The 6,615-nt window shown below is 38.1% G+C and overlaps 1 protein-coding gene across 1 annotated transcript in view; it reads right to left on the bottom strand.

Moving 5' to 3' along the window:
• Positions 1–565: 565 nt before the first annotated feature.
• Positions 566–6,615, bottom strand: part of SALL3 (spalt like transcription factor 3) — a 48,863-nt gene continuing 42,813 nt past the window's right edge. The window contains exon 6 of the mRNA XM_027886559.1: positions 566–1,619. The gene's annotated coding sequence lies outside the window, so the exon portion shown is untranslated. The remainder of the gene's footprint in view (positions 1,620–6,615) is intronic.

Here is a 6,615-nt window from a genome sequence, read left to right as displayed (position 1 = left end):
TCCTCAAAATAAAAATATGGACAGCCTAAATAAGAACAAACTAATTTTGTCTCTTTACCAATTAAGTTTCCAAGAGTACATGATATAGGAATAAGTTTATTTTTGTCTGGTGATGCTAGAATCGTCATTGGGTTTGTTTGCTGTATTACTCGTGATTGAATAGCTAAGTATACAGTCCTAGCAATAACAAATTCTTGTTTAAAATATTTGCTCTACATGCATTTTTAAATTATAAAAACAAATAACTTGGGCCACAGAATGTATGGCAGGTGATCAATGGATGTGGGAGTTAAATGAAGGTCTCCTGAGCTCGGAGCAACACACAGCTGAAGTACTTGTGCCATCACATACTTCATGTAAGAAAAAGATTAGGCACTTTGGATCATCACATCTGCAGTGAAACATTAATCTTGAAAAGTACATTTTGAGCTCAAGAAATACCTTTGCAGCTTATTAACTTCCAAAGGTACTTTCCCCTCATCATTCCTATAAGGGATATTAATTGATGTAGGTTGCTTCTTAAAGACACAAATACTTTGTGAAGGATATAGAGATATGTATTTTTATGAACATCCTCTTTGAGCCATAACATCTGCTGGGGCTTTGAATGCTATTAAAGCATCCCAATACCATTATCAGCTGTTGTATTCAATCAACCCCCACATTATTTATCTCAGTCAGTGATTATTTATTTTTGGTTCAGAGACTTCGTGCTAAGATGGATTAGATTTTAATATCAACAATGTAAATGAGTAGCTGAGAACAATAAAAATTTCCTTTCTGTTATAACTCAAAATATTTCCACGGGCATCCATTATTTTCAATTGTAAAAGGGTTTGGTATGTAGCGTTTCCAATTCTTCATGAAACTAGATAATGTTTACTTATTCCAGATGTTGCCTGCTATTAAAAATCAGAAACAAAGCAACATTATGAGATTATTATTATTTTACTTCTGTAGCATCTTGCACTGAGTATTATGCTTGCCTCTCTTTGTTTCAAATAATGTAATTAGTTCTCTTACATCAAATCATGATGTAAGCCAAAACTGTATAACTATGTAGTATTTTTATTATTACTCCTGTCATAGTTTAATGTTAGTGTATGACCGAGAATCTGACTCAACACAAAGGCACATGCAAGAGGCAGTAAGCTGCATACAAACAGGAGAAAACCTATTAACATTGCCAAGGTTTTTGAGGTCTGCCTTCTTTAAATTACACAGTTGTCGAACACACTCTTTGGTGCTACAGCACATATAGTCTTTCTTTTTTGCCATATGACCACTCCTCCAGGCAGCCAGCGTTACATATCAGACAGGTTTCAGAGCTGTCAAGCTTCACCTAGTGGAAAAGTGAGATTGCACATGATTTGGATACTGCTGAACACACCCCTTCTGTCACAGCTGGCTCGGCTCTGCCAGGTTGTTCAGTTCATGGCACCCAATATTGCTGTAAGTTTTCCAGAAGTGGTAACCAAGAAATACCATGAGTGCATGTGCTTTATCTTCATTCTGGTGAAGAATTTTTAGAACCTCTTCGGGGACTTTTCCAGTTTCCTATGGTTTTCTCCCAATGAATTTTCCTTCCATTGCAATTGTTATTTATTATATCCATTGCTTTGAAAAATGATTAGGATTAAAAAAAATTATTTAGTAACTGTATATTGTAATTAAAAAATCCTACCCTTTACAAGTATGAAACACTTAAAGTGAACTTCCACAGGTAATGTTTGCTTTCGCTATTATTGTCAACCTAATGTTATCTAAAATAGCAGCAGTTCCTCGATCTTTTCTCTTTCTAATCTGCTCTTCTGCCCAATTGCTCTCCCCATTAAGGACATTTTTCTAATAGCAAGTCTAAATGTTTCCTCTCTTAGTTTCAGGCCATTGCTCCTTATTCTACCAGAAAGTATTTATATTCTGTGATCATTTCTCCCTTGAGTCTCTGTGTTTTCTAGGCTGTATAAATATCAGAAGCGGCCACACTGCAGGATATCACTGCGTGTGCTGAGGTACACCAGTCCTCTAGATGGTTCATATCATGCAGGGTGTAACACATGCTCCAAGGCAAACACTATAAGCATTTCTGTGCTTTTGCTTTCACTGAGTCCTCATAAATGCTTGCACTTTGAGTAGCAGAGTTCTTTTTATGCTTGTCAAAAAAAAAAAACCAAAACAAACAGAACCAAAAGAAACTATTAATTCCCTTTCAAAGTTGCGCAAAGGAAAAAAACAAAACAACCAAAAAAATCCCCAAATCTCAGCATTTCTCTATTAATCTAGTTTGGCAAGACAAAAAATAGCATCATTGTTTGACCTCCAAAGCCACAAAGGCTTAAATGCAGCTCTATACACTTTATGATGACATTTAGGTACACTAAACACAGACTATTTTTTCCTTAAAACTCCTGGCTTAGCTATGTCAGGCAAATCATTAGACTCCCCACGCCTCTTCTTTCCATGCTAATATTCACCTCTGACAGGCTAGTTTTACTCTCCCAGGTTGTGTGCATGGAATTCTCTCCTCCATCCCGTCCCTGAATTCATTACTAAATCTCAGGCACCTGTTCTGTCCTCAGTCTGAATCCCCTACTCTCTCAGTCAGAGTCTATCCCAAGGCCTTCCAGTTAAATCTTTCCCATCTTTCCCCCATTTCATTTTCTCCTTACCATCCCAGTTTAGACCCTTGTTCTTTCTCTCTCCTATCCCACACAGGCATTTTTCCCCTTTGTACATGGGGAAGCCTTGAAAGGCCAAGAAGGGATGTGCCTGATCTCATTTTTGGTACCACAGGAGCCAGGAAGAACATCTGTAAAAAGCTAGAGCACAGTCACTGTAAAGATGCCTTTCCATGAACGCAGCAGCCAGCCTAACAGCTGTGCAAAGAGCATATGAAGACAAACATTTTCTAAAGACTTATGATGATGGGGCCATATCTGGGCAGTTAATGTGCAAGAATGACAAAAGACACATCCCTGGAAGAAAACCCTGCAGTGCCACATCAGGCCTCACATCGCTTTTCCTAGCCATGTGCATGAGGACATCACAGTGAAAGAATTCTGCTCACAGTTAATATGGGCAAAGTGACGTGCTTTCCCTAATCTCATTTTTAGAAGCAATAGAAATGTTTTTGCAGTGAGCAAGCAAATAAATCCCACCTTCTGCAAATTCTCCATGGTGCATGTCTTTGATTAAAAGCTTAGTGAAATTGTAGACAACTGATAGTAGAATCTTGATACCACAGGGGCAGGCCATCCTTCACTAGAGGCTAACTTAAAAAATCCTTTAATATTCTCATTTTTTTAGGGCCCAATTCTTCTTCTTTTATTATTATTCTGTATTTTATACAATTATAGAATTTTGGCTTACAATATTATTTTATTTACAATTTATTTACAATACTTATTTTTACTTACATAATTCTATTCTGTATCATTATATAGATAATTTTAGGTAATCTTTAGCAAAAATTAACACTAAAGTCAAAAAGACTTATTTGATATGTGCGTACTTGGAGGTAGGTGGAAAATCTGATTTGGGCTGTCCTCTATTTCAGTATCATTATCTTGCATGGAGAATTCCAGCTGTAGGTACAGTATTTTTAAATAGGTGGTGCTGCCATCTAGGTTTCCTATCATACTTATTCACAGAGAAAGAAAACAGCAGCAATGATAATCCATAAAGTTAAATATTTTAGTATGCTGTCTTCTGAAGCAGATTTTTTAAAAAATTATTTGCCAGTTAACTTTTCCCCTGGGTCACACCACTTAATTGTTAATCACTTTATGCTTGAAGTTACATTCACTTGTACTGAATCAGGCAATTGCTCAATGTGCCTACAAAGCAGTCCATCATATGTATTTTTATCCCATCCTCTCCTACCTCCTCTGTGATCTTTGTATTTCTGAAGGTGAGTAGGATCTCTTTTACAGTTAGAAGTCTGATTTGAGGGGCATTGGACGTGTTTGGACAACCACAACCATTAATTTTGTGTTTCGTCTATAAGGGAACACACTTCATCTGGAGACCATTTCTTTTCCAATTCACTTCCTTTCCCTGGAAGTCACTGGCTGGATAAAAAGCTTTGTCTTTCACCTTGGGGAGCTGACTGGAGCACTGATCTGATACTCAGCTGAGTAACATCCCAGTTACTTAGAAACTAGTCTTAATTTTCTGGCCTAGCACAAAGCATGGATTAGATACAAGAACCTATGTGCATCCACCATGCACCAATTGATCAAGTAGAAGAAAAAGAGGGAAAGGGAAGCTATAAAATCCACTGTACCACATCACTTATGCACTCTCATCACCTAACTTTCTGCAGTGTGCAATGGGCAGATGAGCTGTATAAACCTCAGCATATGTATATGATTGCACCCTGATCCCTATGTATGTACCTTGCACTTGCACTTCCTTCAGCTCTTGCAATTCCTTCAGCACCTTGCAGAAGGGATATTTAGTTCCCATCCTTCTTCTTCCAGAAGCAAATCCCTCCTTCTTCAGCTTCAGTTTCCAGGAGACTGCTCAGGCACCAGGCTGCTGAACCACCAACCTGAACGCAGAGGGAAAAGTCCTTGTTCCCAGCAGAGCCTGATTTCATTTACAGAAGAAGTGCTGCTCTCCCTGACTTATTTGGGGCAGCTCTACTTCCTTCACAATTTTATTATCCTTGGCAAGAAAAACCCTTTCACAGCAGATGTTTATGAATTTGTGCTAATGACCCCCTCGGCAGCTTTCTGCAGCCTTGGAAATTGTCAGCGAGGAACCATCGAAGTCCTGGCCAAAAATCAGACGATTGGATAGCAAACATTTAGATACAGAACAAGATTGCTATAGGGACAAAAAAATAAAAAAGAATACCCAGAATCAGGAGTTTGAAGGCACCCAGCAGCAATCACCTGCCCAGCCTGACCATCAGCAGCACAGACCAGGAAGCACCTGTGCTGGAGAAGCTGACAGAAAGCACAGACCTGGGAACTGAGGTACTAATCAACACCGTTAAACAGACAGACACCCACCTGTGCCTTCTAAGATTTGTATACTTTTCAGAATAGGTCCAAAGAGCTCATGAAGTTAGAGGATCACAAGACCAGTCCTTTCAAAGCTGTTCCAATGAACAGGTGGAAATTTGGATTCAATAGACATTTGAACTCGATCCGGCTGGAAACTAAATCTTGAGGTTTTTGGAAGACACAGAAGATTTGGCTAAAGAACAAGGAGGAGTCAATAGGATTGAGCCTAGCCACGGAAGAATATTGCCTCTTTAAACAAAGCTAAAATTCGTTTGTACTGAATCCATGTTTCAGTTTAGTTCTCTATCTCCTCCTGAATGTAGATATTATAAAATATGCAAATAATTAGGGATAACGGTAAGCTCTTTGGGTGAGGGAATATTGTTTGGTCACTATGGTTATATTTAACTAAGGGCCTAGCCAAATGAAGAATACATAGGAGTATCATAAACTGTTAACTTATCTTTGTCTTCCCTAGTTAAAAATTAATACTTTGACTCCTTGCTAAAAACAAGGTTCAAGTCTTGCAGCGCTGTAATTATGTAATGATCCAAGCTGTTGACATCCGATAGTACATTAAAACAAATTAAAAATCCCCATGATTTTCACCACTTTTTCCTCCCTAGGCAAAAGAAGAAGGGGCTCTGAATTAATTGTTCACTGCAAAACCAATTGTGGCAGTTTGGGTTATTGTCACCCCCACACTTTCCTCAGCTACATCTCGCCTTCAGTCCTTTACAGACATTATAAATGTGCCCATAAAACACACTGAAAAATACACACAACCCCAAAAAATGTGCACACTGTTTTTATGTATATAGTACTGGATAAGAAAGAAGCTGCTCCAACTGTCACCTTGTGCACAGTTCACTTTCCTAAAAACAGACATGTTTTTTTTAAGATGTCCAAGCCCCCTACGAGGGCCCAGCAAACGTGATGCAGGGCTAGAAGAGATCTACACATTTCTGAAGTGGTGGCCTAAGGGAGATACGTGAGGGCATCTCAGATGACACTATAATCATATATATGGGAGACAGAATCAAGCCTCTGATGTCCTACTAAACGCCACTTCTGGTCATCTTTGGCCACAAGGATGAATTAGACATGTTCTCTACCTCTTGGTTGGCAACAGCCAACTCAGACTTTTCATTTGTTTTTTGTAGGTGCTATAATTTAAAAAAAAAAAAAAAAAATAAAAAAAGAAGAGACTTCAACATGTTACTTAACCATTTCTTGGTTTGAAAAATTGACATGTTGGTTTTCTTCACAGAGGTTTTTTCAAGAGGAGTAGCTGTTGAGGAAAAAGGCAGTGTAAATAAGCCTATTTTGAAAAATATGAAACAGACTGTCCCCAATATAACTCAGAAAAAATATACAAATCTCACCTTTAGTAAGATTTTGCAAGATTTCCCCCAAACTAGCATTCTCAATGTAAGAAACCAAAAGGAACTAGTATTTTTCGTTAGTAATGAAGTAGTCTTTATCCTTGTTTCCCTGAGAATGTCATCTTTGCAGGCCTTTAGGATCCTCACAGAAATTTTCTTTTTTTTTTTTTTTTATTAAAGTGTTTAGTGACCTATGACAGCTGGACATGGAATTCTCT

This window comes from Empidonax traillii, unplaced genomic scaffold, assembly GCF_003031625.1.
Source record: "Empidonax traillii isolate 1590-97213 ecotype Southwest subspecies unplaced genomic scaffold, ASM303162v1 scaffold189:size1549363, whole genome shotgun sequence".
Lineage (NCBI taxonomy): Eukaryota > Metazoa > Chordata > Aves > Passeriformes > Tyrannidae > Empidonax > Empidonax traillii.
Note: the sequence above shows the minus strand (reverse complement) of the source record. Positions and strands in the feature narration are given on the sequence as shown.